This window comes from Protopterus annectens, chromosome 10.part0 (assembly GCF_019279795.1).
Source record: "Protopterus annectens isolate FY-2018-M chromosome 10.part0, PAN1.0, whole genome shotgun sequence".
Lineage (NCBI taxonomy): Eukaryota > Metazoa > Chordata > Ceratodontiformes > Protopteridae > Protopterus > Protopterus annectens.
This window is the reverse complement of record NC_056744.1, coordinates 1,290,073,403-1,290,098,455: the sequence shown is the minus strand read 5'-3', so window position 1 is coordinate 1,290,098,455 and position 25,053 is coordinate 1,290,073,403.

Genomic DNA, 25,053 nt, shown 5'->3' with positions numbered 1-25,053 from the left:
ACAGGTACATGTATACAGCTACTAGGTGACTACTTCCTTGTACAGTCATGTTGCACAGTTGTCACGTGCACCATATAGTCTGTCATGCTGACAGATACTGGTGGCTAGTATCTGCAGCGAGTGACACCTGCACCTCATGTGTTTGGGGCCATTTGGCTGTCTGCTGGGTGGGATAGGCCCAGATAGCTCCTTGTCATGGTCACCCTCTTCCACACATCTATATCCATCTACCTTTGGCTTATTATAGTGTGTTGTCCTTACATATATCTCTGTATTCCTATCCACTGTGTGTGCAAGGCAGGAGTGGTGCATACTGAGATGTGTCTGCAGTACGAACTGCAACTGCCAGATATGTCTGGTCCACTGGTGTTTTCAGACATGGCCTTCATGTGTTTAAGTGTGTGAGTATGCCCAGTATGACCCTTCAGTATGTTGTTGACAGACATTGCCTTCTTTTGTCTAAGTGTGTGAGCATGCCCAGTATGGCCATCTGTATTGAATGTGTGGATCAAGTCCAGGTAGATTGTACTGCGGTGCTGACCTTTGTGTTGTACACTGACAGGTAACATGCTGTGTCTGCAGGGTATACATCGGTCATTTGGCATTGACTGTTGCTACATTTCTGCATGGGTGGGTACCTGACTGTTTTTACATTTCTACACAGGGGTGGGGGGCACACCTGACTGTTACTATAAGTGTAAGTAGGATGGTGGGGCACACCTGACATGTTTACTCATTTGTAAGGACTGTACTGGTATGTTGGGTACACCATTTCAGTCTGTGGACTTACCTATCGTGCTGGCTAGAGGCATACCAGTACTACAGATCTTAGCTTTCACTACCTACATATTAGTTTCTGACTTCCTAGACTTAACAACTTAAATCCAACTGCCTGGCCTGCTGTAGTCTGTATGTGTAGGCCTGGGGAGGGGTTACCCATAGGGCTCATTCAGAGGCCATAGTACATCATTTGTTTGTGTTTGTCTACACCTATCCTGCTGGCTGTGACTGTTGTTGTGTATGTGCCCCACAACTGGCATGTGTGAGTCACTTACCTTGTGGGTGTCCCAGTACTGTGGGTGGTGCTGCAGGGCTACTTATGTCGGATGCACATAGTACACTCCCTATACATGGTTGAGCACAGGTAGTGTCATGTTTGGCATCCCTTTTACTGTATGTGTGAGTCAGAGAGAGGTGTCATTCCCTGGGTCCCTACTGTATCAGTGCATGTGATATGCGTTGCCTTTTAGCCAAGGCCAGGGCATACTGAGCACACCTCCTTCTGCCTACTGGGACAGGCTCAGGTTGTTCCTCCTCCAAGTCACTCTGTACCTGTGCAGGCCTTGGCACTGGTGGTGGGCTGTGCGGCCCTGCCCCATGCTGTTCCTGCTGCAGCTGTTTCCACAGGATCATTTTGTGTAGCATGGTACATACAAGGACAATTTGGGTACATGTACTTGGTGAGTACTGTAAGGCTCCACCGGATGTGTCCAGGCACCGGAACTGTGACTTGAGCATCCCAAACACACACTCTATTATGATTCGTGTTTGTGCATGTGCCTCATTATGGAGTTCTTGTTCGGGTGTGTGTGCATTTCTGATGAGTGTCATCAGCATTGGCTCCAGTGCATATCCAGCATCCCTCACTAGGTGACCGTGTGGGATTTTCCCATTGGCAAATGTCTGGTACAGCTGCATCAGATGCCAGATGTGGGAATCATGGTAGCTTCCAGGGCAGCCAGCACACACATTCATTATTACGCCCTGGGCATCGCACACAACCTGGCTGTTGATGAAGGGGAAGCCCTTGTAGTTGATGTAGACTCTACCCCACTCACCTGGTGATGCTTTAATGCATATGTGTGTGCAGTCTATTGCACCCACTACCTCAGGGTATTCTTCTATTTGGTGGAAGAGATGCATATTACTGGCCAACGCCTCACGGGTGATGGGGAAATATACATGCTCACCGACATGTGCTGACATGGCATCCAGGAACTGGTGGAGTACCGTGGATGCTGATGCCTGTGAAATCCCCATCATATCCCCAGTTGGCCTTTGGAAGGTACCTGTAGCTAGTATTCTTAGGCCTACATATACCTTGGTATCCACTGGGATGGGTTCCCCTCTGTTAGTTCTGTGTGTGAGGCATGGGTGGCACAGCTCAACAATTTGCTGTAGGAGGTCCCTGTCCACCCTATAGTGCTCCACTATCTCCAGTTCATGTAGCCCTTGGTAGGTTACCCTGGATCTGTACACTCTTCTCCCTCTCCTCACTGTGGGTTGCTCAGCAGCATTCACATCCTCACCACCCTCAGCCTCTTGCACATGCTGGTTTATGATAGCAAATGCAGCCCCTAACATTTTTTCTCTTACTTTTGTTTCATAAAATTTCCCTGTCTGTATACACTGGTGGTATAGAGGTTTTGGGAAAAACAAGGGGGACAGGTGTTTGCATAGTTTATAGTGGTGTGCTGGGCTGGGCTGCTGCTGTAATTGGCTGTTTCTGATACATTTCACCTGTCAGCTAAGCTAGTTCTAATTTATTACCTTCCTACTGCTGTTTTCCCTTCCCATTGCCTCCTTGTTTAAGCCTATGTGCATGTCTCGCAAATGGAGTGCTCAACTGTTCACAGAGCTGCTATTTCCTTTTTCTTCCAGTAAGACCCAGTGCGTGGTGTGCACACCCGCTTACACTTTGTAAAGAGTGCTAGGCAGTTTGGACACACCTCTAGCTTAGCTGTGCTAAGCTAGGAGCAGTCCCGAGCCACAGGTCTCCAATCTGCTTACAGTATGTCTGACACACACCCCCATGATGTCATCAATAACCTAGTCTTGCATCCAGCTATTTATACTCTTACACTCTTGGGACTTGCTTCACACCCTGGGAATATCTGGGATTCACTAACCTTTCCCTCATTTGCACAGGACTGCCTACTAATGCATCGTTACATGTCCCACACTGAGCCTCCCCCCTTAGCAACCACTACTCACTGGCCAAGTTGTCTTTTGCCTGCCATTGACTTGCATGGCAGAATACTGATTTTTGTTAGAATGCTCATTTTCAGTTTATTTTATTATTTTCTCCCCAGTCCCATTTGCGCACCGCTGCCCTATGCTTAAACAGCCGAGATTGGCGAAAAAAAAATAAAAGTTGTTTTATTTTTTTTTTAAACAGTTTGCAATGCCAATGGCCTTCTACTTGGCCATTGGCATGCTTCCTCAATAATATGCAGTTTATTTGGAGCTGTCATAGCTCTGTTTTTGAACATGCAGAAATGTACTCGGTTACTAACCGAGTACATTTCTGCAGATAGCACTAGTCTTGCACGGACTATTGCAAGCTTCCTGGATTGCAAAATCACCTCATTTGCATGGATTTCTCCTGCAAATTAGGTGATTTGCATACCAGGGCTTAGTCCGCACAGGATTAGTGCTGGAGCTCTCGTGTACACCCCTGCAGGCTGTTCCTAAAAAAGTGGAAAGAAAGAAAAACATGTTTTCCAAAGTGATTTTACCATCTCTAGCCTATATGTTTGCACACCCTGAATAGTTAAGTTTCCGAGCTCTGACCATTTCATACAAAACTGTGTGGAATTCACAGAACTTTCTGTGCTGGGCCTTTTATTATTCATTCCACAGTGTTCCGCAGCAAGGTCAAAGTTCAGATGTTAAGCACAACACCAAAATGTTAAAGTACAGTTTAAAATATACATAAATAACATTAAGTCTTGAGTCAAGAATAACTCTTCAGGATGTGCAAAACATTTTCTCTTTATTTAAATCCACATATGTCAGTGGTGGGAGACTACCTTCACAATTAAAAAATCAGTCTCTCCAAGCAGCAAAAATACACATTCTTTAAATCATTTTCTTATCAGTATCATGCATGCAGAATACTGATGTTGACCAATAGGATTTCTGCAGCCCTCATGCTTCTCACTTAGTGCTGCACATGAACACTCAACAATCATGTTTTTTATTAACAATAATGTTTTTGAAAAACACAAGCCATCTGGCTTGTTAATTATTCTTGACCTTGTACGTTTCAGTACCAGTAACATTCTAACTCCCCAATATTCCTTGTAACTACCCATCCCAGCCTGGGAAGGTCAGAGCTTTCATACAGTGTGGTCTTTATTGCTTTCAGAAACCAGTCTTCATAACATCCCTTAACCCTTTCAGCACTTTCTTTACCTTCAGTCATCTGTCAGTACACTTGCAACTTAATATTAGAATGCAGTTGTTAAACACTCAGAACTACAATAAGCATTTGTGGTTTGCATTAACTATGCATCTATACTACATATCATTTTTAACATGAGCAAATATTAAATAATTCATCAAACATATTTGTGAAGAAATTGTAAGTTAATATGCATTTTGTGTAGAATAATCATGAGACATATATTTTTCTCTAACACCACCTCAAACCAAAGATCAATTGGTTCTTTGCCTTGGCCCTTAGGCTTAAAAAAATAAAGCTATAATCTTCAGAGGTACAAATTACATCTCTTGATTTAGTAATACTCGATTTTTAACTTCACATCTAGGTGGAACTCAACCCTCTCACACATTTTCAATAAATTTTCTTGTGTCTCAAAAAGATGCCATATTGCCACCATAATCAGAAAATTAATTGCAAAAAAAGTACTTCTGCTTGTGATGACATTCCATTGGTCTCTTCTGGCTCATTGTCTTCACTCCCTTCAGAATTTAATTGACCTACAAAAACAAGCCTCATGTAAATGTTTTAGCCATCCTCCCATTATATACCTCAACAACACACCCTCTTGCATGGGTCTATCCCCACCACAAACTCCTCTTCACTAGAATAACCTTTGAACTTTAACTGTTACTCTAACCCCCCCCCCCCCAACAATGCATCTCTACTTCTTCTTAACATTTCTCTGTCCTTTCTGTCCTTCTCATTCCTACTTATAACATATTTTTCACTTGGCCCTGGCCTTAAAAAATATATTACTATTTTTTAACAACTTGACTACTAACTTAAAATTATGTTGTACTGACTGCACTTTTTTGTTTTATTTCCTCATTTTAATGACATATTACATTGTGCCATTTTCAAGTATTTCATCATGTTATACTGTATCTCATATTTCTTTGTTGTAACTTTTGGGCAGTGGCTGAAATGTGTCCCCTGTGGCTCAGCCCTCTACCAGGGTCAACAAACTTAATGAAATAATACATAAATAAATAAATAAATAAATAAATAAATACATAAATAAATAAGTAAATAGATATATAAATGAATGAATGAATAAAATGTAGGTTTAGCTCAACAGATAAAGAATTACTAAATTACAGTTGCATATTTAGTTCCATCTGTCCCATTGCTTGTTTTGCACAGGCTTAAACACACACAGTCGGATACACAGACACACATATTCACAGACAGACAAACAGATACAGATGTGCAAGCACATACACACACAAACATACACAGTTTGTGTTTTATAGAGTTTTTAGTTGTCTAAAATTAGTACTCGTGTTACAGCAGTAGGTAGAGGCAATGATGGCTATGTCAATGTGTTAGGTTTAAAGTAGATAACATGTAAATCACATATACTTAAAACATTTAAGATAAATGCAGGCTTTTTGGTTGCTCAGTAAGGAAATCCCTCTAAAAAGAAAAAGTATTCCTCTCTCTGATAACATGTTTTCTAGATGGCTATTCGCAATGTTAACAGTTCCTTCCAATACAGAGTTTGCAAGTGGACCCCCCCCCGCCCCCATTGGCACATTGATTTCATACTGTGAATGGGTGCTGCCATTTTTCACCGGAGCATTAATTCACCTCTTTGGAACTCAGTGTGACCAGTGGGGGGTTTATAATGTTTAGAAGACTTTTTTCTAAATACTTTTAAATAACATGTTGAGGTTTATGGTGCAGTTAACTCACCCTAAGCACTACTGCAATATCCTTGATAAAACAATAGTCTTACAGTACATTGAGATAATATTGTCTTCTGTTCTCTTTTTGACAAATCTCTTTACCAGGAGCACTTCTTCTTTCCAAAACAAAAAAAACAAAACTTCAGACTTCCATGTAGTGTAACTACTGCCATTCAGCATGGAAGTGCTGAAGGGGGTGACTGATAAACAAATATATGGAGTAATAGAAAGTAAGATGGGAGATAAGCAGTTTGGATTCAGATCAGGATACAGCACAACTGACAGTTGAAAAGAAACTAGAGAAGATAAAAAGAGTACAACTGGGCATTCCTGGACTTGGAGAAAGCATAAAACCGAATCCCAAAAAAGCTGATTTAACCAGTCATTTGATGGCTTGATGTCTTTGAAACATTGGTAGATTTAGCGCAGAAAGGGTCTCGGTGGGAGTGACTGTGCATCAGGGTTCAGCTCTTGAGCCCACTGCTATTAATACTGGTGATGGACTGTATTAGCAAACAGGTTGGAGGGGACAGATCACCAATGCTGCTGTATGTAGAAATGTGGCATTACAAGCAGACTTTAAACAACAGCTTCATATAATGAAAAGAAAATAGAATGCAAAACTGAAGGAACATGAAATGAAAATGACTACAGATAAGATGGTTGTCATGGCATTAAATGGGAGAAATTAGAAGAACCTGAAAATTTGAAATTTAAGGGAAAATAGTGGAACAGGTTGTCAGCTTCAAGTATCTGTGATGGGACACTGATTAAAAGGTAAATCTGAATGTGGAAATCAAAGGCTGCGGCCAACTGGCACAGAGTCTCAGGGACATTATGTGACAAAAGAATGCCAAAGAAGCTGAAAAGTAAGGTGTGCAAAACACTGGTGTGACCAATACCACTGTATGATACAAATACCTAGTCAGTGAAGGCAGAGCAACTGAGAAAGCTAGAGGTGATGGAGATAAAGTGCCTGAGTTGGGTAATAGGTTGCACCCTGTGTGACAGATGAAGAAATGTGGACATCAGAGCAGAAGCCAGATTAGCTCCAATTGCAAAATAGGTCAAGCAGAGCAGATTATAATTCCCAAGGCACTTGTTCAGGAAAGCAGGAGACAATCTGGTGAAGAAAATTTGGGAGAGACAGGAAAAAGTCAAGGGAAAACAAGGGCATCCAGCTAAGAGATGCATGGATTGTGTGAGAGAACACCTGCAACAGTCAGGCATAACCATCAAAGAAAGTAGGAAAGTGTCATTGAATCAAAAAAGTTGGCAACAGTTGATATGACACTCCACCCCATCTAGAAAATGGAAAAAAAGGGTTAATGATGATAATGCTTCTGATGGTGCTGCTGCTGATGAAACCTTCAGCTCCCGACCTGTGCTTATCTGCCCCCAGTCCTTTCATCTTTATAGCCCCTAACTATATACGGAAATGCTTCACCAAAGTCTTTTCCTACTGAGGTCTCAAACAAGGGACTCTCTACCCTTGATTCTATGGAGCTTATCTTTTTCTAAATTCATATCCAAACACTCAGACTTGACATTCCTTCCTAGATAGCCAGACAGTAAGAGCTCCTATTAGATGCTCTGCAGACTTTCCAAACTTGGCAATGCAGTTCAAGAATTTCAACTGCATCCAGACCTACCCAGGCTAAACTAAGACTATTGTCTGCACTTGTACTTGCTTTATACAGTGATTACCACTGTTCTGGATCATTTTTAAAGCATTTATTTAATTTGTGGAAAAATGGTAATGTTGCTTGTCTGTTGGCTTTTCTGGTTCTGTTTGTCTCTAATTTACCTTCCCATTAGCTGAATTAGCCAGGGACTCAGTCATTTGGTAGTTGTTTGCTATTTAAACTGTACTAGAGATTTACTTTTGCTATGCTTTTACATTAGGAAACTCTAGGACCATCCATCTTGTGGCACAAGGTGTTAACCTGGTTTCTTTGAGTTGGGAAGTACTCCAGAAAACTAAAAGTGTGATTGTTTATTAGCTAGAGGGCATAGGAGACAGTTTTCAAGCTTTTGTTTTTCTCTGCTATAAATCAAGGAGTCTGCAAGGCTCTATGCCCACTTCCAGTTCTCAGCAATGCTTTTCAAGTGTTTCAACCGCTTCCAGAGCCATCCAGGCTACAATAAAAATGTTTTCTTGATTTTCTGCAACTGTACTTGCTTTATTCAGTGATTACTACTGCCTTGAGCATTTTAAAGCATTTATTTAATTTTGTGGCAAAGACAGTCATTTCTCCATTGGATTTTCTAGTTCTGTTTGCCTCCAAACCACTTTGCAGAGGGGTGACTTAGCCAGAGGCTTAGTTGTTTGGAAGCTGTTTGTTATTTAAACTCCATCTTGTGGCAGAAGGTGTATACCTGCTTTTTCTGAGTTGGGGAGCACTCCAGACAGCTTAAAGTCTGTGTGTTTATTGGCTAGAGAGCAAAGACGTCAGTTTTCAAACATTTGTTTTCCATACTAAAAATCAGGTGAGTTTACATGGAGCTGCCAACTATACAGTGGTGGTTAGCACCTGCATAGTAGTGAATGCCTAGACAGTAAAATTTCCCTAAAAGATTAGGATTAAGGCCTAAACCTGTTAAATAGAGTGATGTTGCATGGAAATAAGCTTTAAGAAACTATCTTGCACATCAGATGGCACTACCATATCCTAACAGTACAAAACATATTCCCCGGGATTCACGAAGCTTGTGCCAGGCGCAGGACTAGCGTTGGTGTTCCAACACCAAATATGGCCACCGAGCGATGCAGGTATGAGCTGTTTTTGTGTGCACTACCTATGTACGCTACGCCGGCACAGCTCTAGGCTCCTGTATGCTAATCACCCCATTTGCAGCAGTGTAGCATGCAAATGAGAGTAGTTAACGATCCAGGAAGTGGTGCAGGCATAGTGTAAGTATGCAGAAATGTAAACCGTAAAAAATGGTTTACATTACTGCAAACATAAAATCGGAGCCGCCAGCCGGCCAAACACATGTATTATATTGTTAATATATGCCAATGGCTAAATATATAGCCATTTGCATAAACAAACATGTACAAAATGTAAAATTAACATTATTGTTGGTTCTCGCTCTATCGCGAAGTTTAAAGCATAGGGCAGCGGCGCGCAAACGGGATTGTAAGAAAAAGAGAAAAAAGAAAAGAAAACTGCAATGTAACACATAGCATGATTTCCCCATAATAGTCAATGGCAGGCATGTTACACCACACCATGGCGAAAGGGTTGCTAAGGGGCTGTGTTAGTGTTATGCGCGGTTTCTAGGAATTAGTAGGCAATCTAATACAAATGAGAGGAGTTATACTGAATCACAGATTCCCCCCTCCCTGGTGTAAAGATGTACCTCACAGCATAGTGTTATAACACCAAGGTGTGACCATGAGATAAAGATGACAACAAGAGAGGGGTGTGTCACCTTTGCTGTAAGCACATTGGAGCAATGCCAATCCAGTTTGCCCGTAGCTAAGAAAAGCTAAAGGAAAGGGGTGTGTTTAACTGGCTGTAGCTTTGGCTAGCTGAGAGCACACAAGGTAACAGAGTATGCATGTGAACGGAGATTAAAACGTGCTTAAAACCAGTAAATGGGTATGCGCTGTGCGCACTGGAGCTGGAACAGGAAGGATATATGAAAAAAATAAGGAAATGCTGCAGCAGGGAAATTGGAGTACAAACGAGCAATTAACACCTAGGAACCTACAGTGAGCCATTGACAACAGCTAACAAGGCTGCTAGCAGCTACCCACAGAACAGGAAAGGGGAGGGGCTGTACTGCAAAGAAAACAGTAAAGTGTCACAGCAGAACAAAGTAGAATTGCATTATATCAGCTACATAACACACTTTGCAACACACGACTGGGTAGGGAAAGTACAAGACAACAAAGCTGGCAGGTGGATGCATGCCTGACAATGGGAGGGGATCTATGTTTAAAAGGGAATTAAAGGGCAACATATGAATCAAGCCAGACAAGCATAACTCCACACTACAGCCCCCACACTTGCAGTAAGCAATGTAAAACCCATAAGTAAGATACCTTGCAGCTGGAACTACTCACACACAGCCAGTTACATCAGCAGCATCTATAGCACAATAGTATAAAGTGTGAAAGCACCTAACATACACTTGTTTTCCCATACACACTGCACCATTGGTGTATAGAAATGGGGAAGGTTTAATATGTACATGTTAGGGGCTGCCATTGCTTTGCTCTACCAGCATGTGATGGAGACTGAAGGTGGTGAGGAGGATGATGCTGACAACCACCGCAGGCACAAGAGGAGGAGAAGAGTGTTCAGACCCAGGGTAACCTACCAGGGGCTATATGATCTGGAGATAGTAGAGCATTACAGGGTGGACAGGGACACCCTAAAGTAACTTGTGGAGCTGTGCCGCCCACACCTCAGAGCCAGAACAAACAGAGGGGAACCCATCCCAGTGGATACCAAGGTATGTGTAAGCCTGAGAATACTAACCTTAGGTACCTTTCAAAAGCCAACTGGGGATACCATGGGGATCTCACAGGCATTAGCATTCAGGGTACTCCACCAGTTCCTGGATGCCATGTTACCACATGCCAGTGAGCACATATATTTCCCCCAAATGCAGGAGGAGTTGGCCATCAATATGTGTCTCTTTCACCGTGTGGCAGAATATCCGGAGGTACAGGGTGCAATAGAATGCACGCACAAACACATTAAGTCACCACCTGGTGAGCAGGGCAGGAGCTACATAAACCACAAGAGATACCCCTCCATCAACTGCCAGGTCATGTGCAATGCCCAGGGCATTACCATGGATGTGTGTGCTGGCAGCCCTGGAAACTATCACAACTCCCACATCTGGCATGCCTCACAGCTGTATCAGGCATTTGCCAGGGGGGACATTCCATATGGTCATCTGGTGGGGGATGCTGGCTATGGACTAAAACCGCGGATGATGACACCCATCAGAAATGCACACACACCTATGCAAGAAAGCCATAATGAGGCACACGCACAAACCAGAACATCATAGAGTGTGTGTTTGGGATGCTCAAATCATGGTTCCATTGCTTGGACATATAGGTTCATAGGTTCATAGGTTGGTACTGGGCTATCTGCCCGAAGGCATATATTAGCCCAGCCATGTTGTGGGGTATTCACCGCCCCTTTAGTAGTTCCCTAGACCCTTGTACTAGCAGCTAGTACCCTTGGCCCCTATCTAGTAGTGCTGTTGGTGTGATCCCTGGTGTGAACTTTCTGTTACCCATCCACTCGTCAAGGTTCCTCTTGAAGAGTGATAGTGAGGTTCTCTGTCTTATGTAGATCGGAACCCTGTTCCATAGTAAGGGAAGTCTCTGCGAAGGGAATCTATCCCTCCAGCATGTTTTATTCATTGTTGTGTTGAGGTTTATATTCCTAGAGCGTGTAGCTCGAGTAGATTTGGTTTTGGTAAGATGGAGCATGTTCAACAATTCTGGGATAGACATGGCTCTGTACGTTAGACAGAGATCACCTCTGAGAAAGCGGTATGCAACAGAGAACAGTCTTAGCTTTTTCAATCGTGCTGCATAGGGCAACTGTTTGAGGCCAGTAATCCTCTTGGTTAGGTACCTCTGTGGTCTCTCCAGCTGCTGGAGATGTCTAGCCAGGTACATTCCAATTGGTGTATTGTACTCAATAATGGGTCTGATGAGGGAAAAGTAGAGGGGCACCATTACATCCTTAGATCTTGATGCGTACCCTTTCCTGATCAGATGGGTCACATTGAAGGATTTTCTAACCACTTTGGCAACATGGTTATCAAAGGAAAGCTGACTATCTACTTGGGTCCCTAGATCCCTTATTTCTTCTTCAGATTTCAGGGGATTACCTCCTATGTTGTAGTTTGCGGGTACTCTGTTTTTTCCAAAGGGGATTACTACGCATTTTTTTGCATTTAGCTTGAGACCATTGCTTTGACACCATGCATCAGTCTCATTTAGGCCCTTCTGGAGGATCTCCATGTCGGCCGGGGACTCTATTATAGCACCCAGTTTGCAGTCGTCCGCAAACGTAGCCAGCCACAGCCCTTCCATGCTTGCCTGTACTTCTGAGAAGTATATGCCAAACAGGAGGAGCCCCAGGACAGAGCCCTGAGGCACACAACTCATTACTGGTTATCCAGTGGAGCCTTGCAGTACTCTATAGCCACATGTGTCCACATCATCATAGTATATGCCATGCTACACAATATGATCCTGCGGAAACAGCTGCAGCAGGGACAGAATGTTGAAGAACCTCACAGCCCACCACCATTGCCAGGGGCCCCACAGGCACAGAGGGACTCAGACCATGAGCCCCCTGAGCTGGCCCCTGTAGGCAGATGGAGGCATGCCCAGTATGCCCATGTCTTGGCAAAGAGGGAACCTATAGCACACACACTGACAGTGTAGGCACCTAGGGACTGATACCTTTCTCCACCTGCACACACAGTAAAAATGGATGGCACACACACAAGGCTACCTGTAAATTGTCATTTATAGGCAGTCTACTGTGTGCATCCAACATAGGCAGCCTGCAACTATTGCACACACGACTGCTATTGGCATAAGGTAAGTCAACACCTGAACAGTAAATTAAGCTATCAGCATGTACTGCTATTGCTACTGTATGTATAGGTTCATAGGTTCATAGGTAGGTACCAGGCTAACTGCCCGAGGGCATTCATATGCCTAGCCAGAATGTGTCAGCTTTTGCCACCCCATTGATTAATTAACTGTCCCTCTGTTGAGCAGAGCCAATGGTGGGATCCCTGGGGTTGTATCTACCATTCCCCATCCACTCTTCAAGGTTTCTCTTGAAGAGCATCAGTGAGGGGCTATGCCTAATGTAGTTAGGAATTTTACTTTATATTCTCCCCTTTCATTTCTTATGTTATTATTACAACAGTATGTGAAGCTTAGTGGGTTTGCGTGCCACTGCCCTTTGCTTAGCCTAGCTTACACATAGAAATCATCTAAATAGAAAAATCGACAGACGCAACGTTAATGTCAACAGTGTAATGGCTAGAGCATTTGCATAGTATCTATGCATTTGCAGATTAAATCCCAATAAAGTCAGAGATCTTTTTTATGTTAAAAAGTATACCTTAACCACAGTTTGCATATTTAGGTAGTAATCTTCAGTTTAATAAACATTTGAAACACCCATATAAACTCATGTGTGCCCAAGAGTAAGGTCAACAGAGATCGTAATGTTATGTAAGCACATAGTGAGATGTTACTACACTTACGTGTATATATCCTGAGTAGTTAGCGGATGTGACCGTGTTTGTGCGCACAGGTTATATGCTTTTAAATTTCATTTAACTGTGTTTAACTGCCACCTTAATGTCACACAATCACTTTTAAACATGCTTACAACTGTTTACAAGAGCTGTATTCTGGCCTAATAAAAGTTAGACCATCGCAAGTCTTGAACCCTGGACCATGCACACCATCATCACTGGACTTATCACTAAGCCATCTGAGCTGTATGTATGTTTCATGGGTTTTAGAATATACCTTTTACTACAGGCATACCACAGTATTGACAACAAATGGGACAGTCACTTTGTGTACATATGTACAGTACATTGTAATGTACCGTAGTTTGTGAATCAAAATATACAGGTCTACATATGTATAACTGTTAAAAACTAATAGTAAATATATAAATAAATATATATATATATATATATATATATATATATATATATATATATATATATATATATATGTCAGTGATGTGTGCACATATATATATATTTATATATATATATATATTTATACAGACACATCTATAGCCATATATATAAACATCTATGAACACACTTCGTGACACAGAAGCAATCCAAAGGAATTGAAGTGTACACAAAACACATGCAGCTCTGGTATTATAACAATTAATATTAACTCAATTCACCATAGAAGGGGCGGTTGTTGTGTATGTGGAGTTTGGGGTGGGGGAGGAATGATGGGTAATGTAATTATGCATCAAGGAGAGCCTGGGTTGGATGTTCACTAAGTGAACTGGAGGTGTATACATGGAGTATGGAGACAATAAAAAAAGAACACAAAACCAGAACCATGCGCATCCCTAATACACCCTGTCAGGTCACATTGCAACACATAATTCCACAAACATATGAACATTAACATGTATTATACATATTTACACCAACTGACTGTCACTTTTGTTTTCCATAGTGAGGAATACTTGTAGTAAAAGGTATATTCTAAAATCCATAACACTTGCATATCTCAGATGTTTTAGTGGTAAAGTCAGTGACTCTGGTGTTCATGGCCCCGGGTTCAATATCTGTAAAGGCTGTTTACTTTTATGAGGGCCAGAATAAGGGACATGGTTGAGTAAGGCACTTTTAAGCAGTTTTAACTGGGTTTGTATGGTTTTGAGCAATGGTAAGTGGCGCTTAAACACGGTTAAACGGATAAGCGCTTCACATGTGTAACCTTTGCTTACCGTTATGCAGAACATAGACAAACTAGCTTACAACTGCTTAAATGTGCATTAATCACCCTTTGTGTAGCAGTGCCTGCTCGGAGAAGTAAAATAATAACCACTATTAGGATTAGAACCCACAACCATGGACACTATCCTCAGAGGAGCCTACTACTAAGCTACCTGGGATGTAGCTATATCAGTTGTGTTTTCAGATAGGTTAAAATGCAAAAGAAAAGATTGTGTGAAAATAGGAGAGACCGCCATGTACCCAATGAAAGGTGTATGCTCTCTCTCTCTATATATATATATATATATATATATAAATATATATATATATATATATATATATATATATTATATATACATCTGTATATATATATATATATATATATATATATATATATATATATATATATATATATATATATATATATATATATATATATATATATATATATATATATATATACATCTATCATATATACAGATGTACATATATAGATAGATAGATAGATACATGTCGATATATATATATATATATATATATATATATATATATATATATATATATATATATATATATATAGGTTAAAAACATCTACACATCTATGGAGGTACATATAAATGTATGCAATAATATATATTACCAATACATGAAGATGTATAGCGATATATATATATATATATATATATATATATATATATATATATATATATATAAATACATACATGTGTGTATACAGCATCTGAAGTGTTCAAATCTGAGTATAACATGGACCATAGCAATCACACATCCTGCCCCCCCAAACAATATGAACATAACATTAAAAGAGTATATGCCAATACACTATTACAAATATGTCATACAGACATGAGCCAAATAGGGTTAGTCACCAACACAACTACAATGACTGCAAATATCCATGACAGAAATACACAGACCTCTTCTATTTAGCAAACCTTTATTACATTCCGATGTATGGCCAAAAGGATTCAAGGACTAACATTACATGCATGCAGTACAGGAAGCATTTAACAGTGCCTTAATGAATCAGCCTGCAATTACCATAGTATTAGTCCACTAAGCGATAAGTGTTCACATAGGGAAAGAACCCCCACACACTTATAGAATATGTATAAAAGCAGTATCTACACACCTGCATCTGCTATGTACACCCACCAACATCTCCCCCACACCAAAACTAATTACACCAATACATACTGTCATACCATTACCAATTATTCACTCACTGTACGACATCTGCTGAAACCTTGACATGAAAAGACCAATTGTTAGACCACAGCTGAAGATAAAAATGGAATAATCCACGTCAGGAAATAAATCACTTGCAGCTTCACAGTAGTGCCCTTTATAAAACCAAAAGTTGTAGCTGAGATGTAGTAGTCAAGGTAGGAAACGGTTCATTTGCAGTTTTACACCACTTTATTAAACAAGAGTAAGCGCTTTTGCGATCTAAGTCAGCTGATCCCTTCTTCAGACTCATAAAAACAGTTAAAATATTGGTATTTAAAATATGGTTCAACCAATGAAAACACATATAGAACTATGACATAGACTAATTAAAATTGCATACATCAGTACATTAATTTGCCTTATATTCTGCATAAGATGAAATAAAATACATATAACAGACAAAATCCATCTTTGTTCTCATGGTTTTAGAAATAATAAATAAAAGTAAGAAGGGAGGTGATATAAGGAATAAGGTAGAGGAAGCAGAACAAAGATGGATTTTATTACTTCAGGCAGATAGGTCTCCTGGATTGAACAATGCTGTTTCCTTGAAACCTTTTTTAAAATCCAGACCACTAAAACATTAAGTAATATGGATTATTACATAAAATGTGTCTGTTACATGTATTTTATTTCAACTTATACATCTCAATTACAACTTTTGGTTTTATAAAGGGCACTGCTGTGAAGCTGCAAGTGATTTATTTCCTGACGTGGATTATTTCATTTTTATCTTCAGCTGTGGTCTAACCATTGGTCTTTTAATTTTTTTCGCTTGAGGTGTATACCAGGCGTTTATCCAGCTTTTGTTTTCTTTCACGTGAAACCTTGACATACCTGGACAGAGTCACACTAACATGGCCCTATGTGAAATAGTTGCTTTTATACAATGGAACAGCTGCTGATGTGATAGGGTTTGTTTGAATGAATACCTCTTGGTTTTATATCGGACTTGAACAAAGACCGAAATAAACAAAATACCACTCAATAACACCTCCAATTACCAATAAGGTATGTATACATTGTAGTATGTCTGTGTATGTACCTGTTCTATAATAATTACAGTGTAATCAATGCATATAGTGGAAATAGCTATCTTGTAGTAATGTATTGTTGAGCAGTAGTTATGCCTGTAGTATTCCATGTGTGTACTGCTGGCAGATCTGTCCCATCTGTATTCCATTTTACATAGCATTTGTAAATAACAAGTAAAGACCAGGAACAGGCTGTCCTTTTCACTAAAAACGTTGTTTAATTCACTTGAAGTGCGTTTATTCCAGTACACTTTTCGTCGGTTACATATATGCCAACTTCTTCAGAAGTTAAAAACAAAAGCCAAAAAACAACAGGAGTTCAACAGTACATATACTAACTAAGTTAATTAGTGGGTTGGTCCTTCCCTTCATTGGTAATTTGTTGTTATAGTGAATCAAATTGCTTCGCTGCTTTGGTACCTCTTAATTTAATTTATCTTTAAGCCAAGGCACTGTAAACCGGTCAAATGGCATACAGTATACCTTTTTCTAACAGCTGGGAATCCAACCCATTAGTTGTGAACAAACCAGGGAATTAAAATATGCCTAGGTATGAAAATGTAAAAAACACAACAAGATGTAGTCGTTGATGCCAATGAGGAGATGAAAGCAACCCCGAAACTGTAAAGATAATACTTATATGTCCAACCACCGTAACGAAAAGCCACCACACGAACTTTGCAGCAAACACTTCTTTATTGACCTAGGTTTCGTCCTTGCGAACTTCTTCAGAATACAAAATACTGTTTCAACACACTATATATATACCATGTTAAATATTGAATAATTATTTAATTGATGTTCTCAATTGACCACAATGAGCTTTCTTAAAAAGGAAATGACTCTAATAAAATTCATTGTATATCATTAAAAGACATAATGTATTTCCATTTCAAGTACATATACTCTATGGAAAGTATAATATATTTTATGCACTTGTGCACTTTAAAAACTACTATATAATTATACATTTAATCAATTTGTATTTAAAATCAATATGGAATATTTTATTATTGTATATGCATACATATATTTTAAACCCTTTGTAATATGTAACATATGCAGTGTGTATATAATATTTTTGTATTAATAAAAACATACTTATCTCAATCATCCAATTATATGTGTAAGTTGTGAATATTAAATGTTAAATATTCAGCATATGTGTGTATTTTTAATTTTTATGTATTTTTATATATCATAATTAATAAAATAACTGTGGTATTATGATATAAAAATTGCCATGAATACAACCAATTTGAACTAATGTATTATAATAGTATGGGTATTTATAAATTATTAACTAGTATAAGCGTTGTGTCTAAACAATTGATATGCATATCATGTTATTGTATTTAACTATATAATTTGTAATCCAGTTATTATGGATCAACTTACAAGTATACAATCACTATTAAATTGATATTTTATAATTGTATGTGTACTTTAACAATCTTATAAAATATAATAAAAATACATAAAGTGAATAATAATAATGATAATTAATAAAAATTAATGAAAACTAAATAAAAATAAATTATGAAAAATATTTTAAAATATAAATAATAATATGATGAAAAATGTGTATATTTGTACACATGTACATTGGAGATGTTTAATTGTACATATATTATTATAACAGATATACATAACCGTATATTATTTATTATATATTCCATTCAATTTCAATAATGGCATGATAGTCATGTATTCATTTATACCCGGAGGTATACATGAATTCAATTTGATCTGCCATTTTAATTCCTCCATGTCCAAATGATACATGGTTATCTTTCCCTGTGGGTCCTGTTTGATTTGATTAATAACCATGAATTTAAATTGATGGTCTTTATGTTCCATGATATGTCTTGCTAAGGCATTACTATTTTTGTTATGTTGTATATCCAATAAGTGTTCCTTAATTCGTTCTCTAAATTTCCTTTTTGTTTTTCCAACATAAAAGGCCTTACAGAACTGACATAAGGCTATGTATACTACATTTTTTGTTAAACAGTTATAATGCCCATGTATCCTAATACTGCACCCATTGATCATAATTTCTGTTCCTGAATCATAAATATGGCTGCATGTATTACATGTTCCACATTTAAAATTTCCTTCTCTCCCATTTTTATGTTTCTCAATGTTTCTTTTATTTTCCAATATATTTTTAAGAGAAGGACTCTTTTTGTATACAAATTTAATAGGACCATGGAAAATTTGTCTCCCAATACTATCATTGATAAAAAATTCCCAGTTTTTCTTTATAATATTTTCTATTTCCTTGGAACAATCATCAAATTTGATAATGTACAATGGGATGTTGTTATGACAATCTTTTTCCATTGTTTCTATACTACCCAATGTTGATTTGTTCAATCTACCTGATTTTAGTATTGCCATATAAATCCCACTTTCTCTTTTATTTTTCACTTCATTATATATTTTGACACAAAATTGTTCTGGATATCCTCTGTTCATAAATAATTGCATTATGTACTTTAGTTCTTCTATGAAATCCAGTTCTTCACTTACCATTCTTGCAGCCCTGACCATCTGCCCTTTAATAATGGCTTTTTTCTGATGGCCAGGGTGCCAGCTGTCAAAGTGCAAGTACGCATTAGAAAAAGTGGGTTTTCTATGTATTTGTGTTTTCAAAATGTTCACTTCTCTATCATATATTACGTCCACATCTAGATAATTGATTTTATCATCCTGGACATTATATGTGAATTTTAGAAATTTTACTGTGGTATTAATGTATTCCAAAAACTTGTTCAACATACTGTTATCTTTGTCATGATCCCAAATAATAAATATGTCATCCAAATATCTAGTGTACATTACAAGATGTTTACAAAATTCTGTAGTAAATAGGTAATTGTGTTCCCGATAACTCATTATTAAATTTGCATACATGGGGGCACATGGTGCCACCATGGCTACCCCATTTATTTGTTGGTAATAACTTCCTTCAAAGTATATGTAATTATTGTTAAGCACAATTTCCATTAAATTTATTAAGATGTTAATTTGATCTTGTTCATAAAGATGTGTCTCGAACAATTGTTCTTCCAGCCATATAAGGCCAATATCATGAGGTATAGTAGTAAATAGATTTACTACATCTATAGTTACAAATGTATATTCATTTTTCATAACTATTTTATTTAGTCTACTCAAAAAATCCCATGAATCTCTAGTTATGTAACTGAAACATTTCATACTTTCCTTAAAGAAATGATCCAAATAGTGACTTATATTGCATGTTACACTTCTATTGCCATCAACAATAGGTCGAAATTCCAAATTATTGAGGCCTTTATGTATTTTTGGTGTTCCGAAGATACCACTAATTACTGGATGTTCATTTATTAAAAATTCATGTTCTATTTCTGTGATACCCCCTTGGTATAACATGTCATCCAACATTCCTTCTATTCTTCTGAAGGCTATATTTACTTGATTTTTGCTTATTTCTACATATGTATTAGTCAATAACATGTTACTCATATAGGAACTATAATCATTATAGTCCAATATCACTATACCATTACCTTTATCTGGCCTCATAATTCTTAATTGTGGATCACTATTAATGTCCTTGAGTAATTTTCCTTCTATTTTTGTAATGTTGAAATTTTTATTCTGCTTGTATTTCTTATAAAATGTTCTTACATCATATTCATTTCTCCTTTCAAAATTTGCTATTTCATCATGCATGGGTGGATTGAATAAACTAGGTTTTGTAAACATCTTGTCTTGCGCACTTTGAAATTCAATTTTATTGTTGAAATATACTTTTAAATTTAGTTTCCTTGAAAATAATTTTAAATCTAATATGGATTCTACCATGTTGCCTTTTTTACATGGAACATAATTAAACCCCTTAGAGAATAAGTCAGCATGTTCTACTGTGATATTTTTTGAAGAATAATTGTACACTTTGAAATCCTGTTTTGTATTAGTTATAATGTTTGGATTACTTAAAAAAAGTTGGTCATTCACTTCGGACACTATGTCCGTACTGAAATATACTTCCACACTTCCATTTTGTGGTTGCATACTATTCTCATTATATTCTATATAATGGTCTGGATTACAATCAATATAAAAATTAACTGCATTGCTATAATCATCTGCATATTCAATTGTAGACTTATCAACACTTATACTACCCCCATTGTTGTTAATACCATTACTAAACCCATCTTCATAATACTGGTATATACTTAAATCCAATAATACATCATCGTTCATATTACCATCACCCTTTTGGTCAACTTGTATGACTGAATAGTTGTCATTATTCATTTCATATGTACCAATATTATCATCCATTGCATACACTAAGGGTTTTAATACATAAGAAGAAGTCGTCAATAATTTACAAGTGTCTTCACATTCAAGACGAACAGTATAATAGTCTAGGCGGGGCTTACCCGTTGTGATATTATATTGAGCCGATGCAACCGTTTGTGAGGGCTCAATAAGACCATAAAGACCGAGCAAATCTGTATCTACTCCCGCCTGTCCGACTGCACTTGTCATTACATTCTCCATTTCTTGCCTGCTGTGAGTCCCAAAAAAGTCTGTTTCGGTCTAGCCCCTGTTTTTTGGAATTCTTGTTGAGTCGTAGCTTCATTTTGGTTCCTCAATCGATCAGAACGCCTGACGCCTTCTTCTCCGCTGTCTTCGCCTTCATTACAGGTGTTGTCGTCATCTCCCTCAAACGGTGGATTGACATCATCAAGAATTGCCGAAACGTGCTTTGTTTGTTGGTTACTATGGTGTTGACCTTTCGGATGACCCGATTTTGGATATGCTTGTTGATGTGCATATCTTTGAATGTCCCGTTGAATTTTGCCACTTTTCTTTTGAAAAATAGTGTCACAACATGTTGTAACATCTGATATTATATGTGTGTATTGGTCGTAAACATGCTCAAAAAGAAGATCTTTTGATATATTCTGATTAAGCTCTTCTAATTGGATTAATAGTTCTTCAATTTTAATGGCGTTGTATTTCACCATTATTTCCATCAACCGGATACCACAGTTATCAAATAAAGCATGTAGATCTTTAAGCATATGCACATTTTGTTCACAGCCATTTGGATACCTCCAAAGCCGTAAACCTTTGGGAATAATTCCCAATTCTATGTTACGTGACAAATAGCTGTTTTCTAATTGTGTCCGTTTGAGTTTAAACAGTTTTTTCTCAAATATATTCAGCATATCTTTCATTGGTTGAGATTCAGGTATTATTACTGTTGTTGCAGTTTGTTTAATATAACCACTCTGAAAGTTATAATCGTTCACTTTCCACCTAGTTTCGTCTATGACAGTTTTTCCTTTGCTACCATTACCAAAGTTACCTTGCGTTGTTGAATTAGGTGGCGTTGGTTGTGTAAGCGGGAAACCCAAACTTTCCCCTGTTTGCATTAGATCCACCGCTTCTTTTGTAAGTCATTTTTGTATTAGAACCGAATGTTCTTTTAAAGTTTCGCTGATTTGCTGTAACATACTCCCGACATCCACAAGACCACTCTCATTCGCCATGAAAACTGGTAACCCAACTTAAATACGACAAATATAAAAAACACAACAAGATGTAGTCGTTGATGCCAATGAGGAGATAAAAGCAACCCCGAAACTGTAATGATAATACTTATATGTCCAACCACCGTAACGAAAAGCCACCACACGAACTTTGCAGCAAACACTTCTTTATTGACCTAGGTTTCGTCCTTGCGAACTTCTTCAGAATACAAAATACTGTTTCAACACACTATATATATACCATGTTAAATATTGAATAATTATTTAATTGATGTTCTCAATTGACCACAATGAGCTTTCTTAAAAAGGAAATGACTCTAATAAAATTCATTGTATATCATTAAAAGACATAATGTATTTCCATTTCAAGTACATATACTCTATGGAAAGTAAAATATATTTTATGCACTTGTGCACTTTAAAAACTACTATATAATTATACATTTAATCAATTTGTATTTAAAATCAATATGGAATATTTTATTATTGTATATGCATACATATATTTTAAACCCTTTGTAATATGTAACATATGCAGTGTGTATATAATATTTTGTATTAATAAAAACATACTTATCTCAATCATCCAATTATATGTGTAAGTTGTGAATATTAAATGTTAAATATTCAGCATATGTGTGTATTTTAATTTTTATGTATTTTTATATATCATAATTAATAAAATAACTGTGGTATTATGATATAATAATTGCCATGAATACAACCAATTTGAACTAATGTATTATAATAGTATGGGTATTTATAAATTATTAACTAGTATAAGCGTTGTGTCTAAACAATTGATATGCATATCATGTTATTGTATTTAACTATATAATTTGTAATCCAGTTATTATGGATCAACTTACAAGTATACAATCACTATTAAATTGATATTTTATAATTGTATGTGTACTTTAACAATCTTGTAAAATATAATAAAAATACATAAAGTGAATAATAATAATGATGATTAATAAAAATTAATGAAAACTAAGTAAAAATAAATTATGAAAAATATTTTAAAATATGAATAATAATATGATGAAAAATGTGTATATTTATACACATGTACATTGGAGATGTTTAATTGTACATATATTATTATAACAGATATACATAACCGTATATTATTTATTATATATTCTATTCAATTTCAATAATGGCATGATAGTCATGTATTCATTTATACCTGGAGGTATACATGAATTCAATTTGATCTGCCATTTTAATTCCTCCATGTCCAAATGATACATGGTTATCTTTCCCTGTGGGTCCTGTTTGATTTGATTAATAACCATGAATTTAAATTGATGGTCTTTATGTTCCATGATATGTCTTGCTAAGGCATTACTATTTTTGTTATGTTGTATATCCAATAAGTGTTCCTTAATTCGTTCTCTAAATTTGCTTTTTGTTTTTCCAACATAAAAGGCCTTACAGAACTGACATAAGGCTATGTATACTACATTTTTTGTTAAACAGTTATAATGCCCATGTATCCTAATACTGCACCCATTGATCATAATTTTTTCATGAATTTACGTCCCCCTATAGTAATGTTAATGTCCAATAATGTTATATAGCTAATGGCTCTCTTCGATGTATGGAGGTGTTGAATGTAGTTGGGTGACCTGGAGTACTAGAAGGATTTGAAGGAAGGTTTTCCAACCTATGATAGGCATAATATAGGGGGACATAAATTCATTTACCAAGTCGACCCCCTTTAAGTTAAGAACCAGCTTGGTAAAATTAGCTTTATCAAATTCGTGTGGTGTTTTTAATGATTTAAGTTTGTAACTAGTATTTTATTATACATTTTCATATCTAGGCATATTTTAATTCCCTGGTTTGTTGACAACTAATGGGTTGAATTCCCAGCTGTTAGAAAAAGGTATACTGTATGCCATTTGACCGGTTTACAGTGCCTTGGCTTAAAGATAAATTAAATTAAGAGGAACCAAAACAGCGAAGCAATTTGATTCACTATAACAACAAATTACCAATGAAGGGAAGGACCAACCCACTAATTAACTTAGTTAGTATATGTACTGTTGAACTCCTGTTGTTTTTTGGCTTTTGTTTTTAACTTCTGAAGAAGTCGGCATATATGTAACCGACGAAAAGTGTACTGGAATAAACGCACTTCAAGTGAATTAAACAACGTTTTTAGTGAAAAGGACAGCCTGTTCCTGGTCTTTACTTGTTATTTACTAGTTGCGTTTTACGTGATATTTCTTGGCTTGTTTTTGTGGGCCATGGATACAGGAAGCCCTAATTCACAAAGCAATGGATCGCAAGAGAGTGGATGCAATTTAACAGCTCTTATTGAGCTTCTTACCCAGAAGGTCGACCGTTTATCTCAACAGGTTGAGACGGTAACTGCTACTCAAAGGAGAGAGCGGAACGCTGAGTCATGTGCAACGGGAGAGGCATCAGGGGATGTGCAAGGGCTGAATAGCTGCTACAACAACGCTACTACTGGACTTACAAACCGCAATGGTTATGGCGAGAATAACAGTGTTGAGGACACCACACCGAGCCGGGCATTGAACCGGTCAATGGTTTCTGGAGCGGAACGAGTGACTTCAACAAATGCCTTGGGAGTCGGACGTCAGGAGACAAGCGGGCTTACTTCCACAGCACCCTCTTTGAACTCTTGGGTGCACAGAGAATTTTCTTTTGGAGAACTACCACTTGGTGGGGGTACAACTAACACATGTGAGGTAAGCCCTGACTTGTCAATAAGACTAAATGTATTTGATGAAAAACTGCTAAAAGTAAGAAAGTTGCAACTTGAAGTT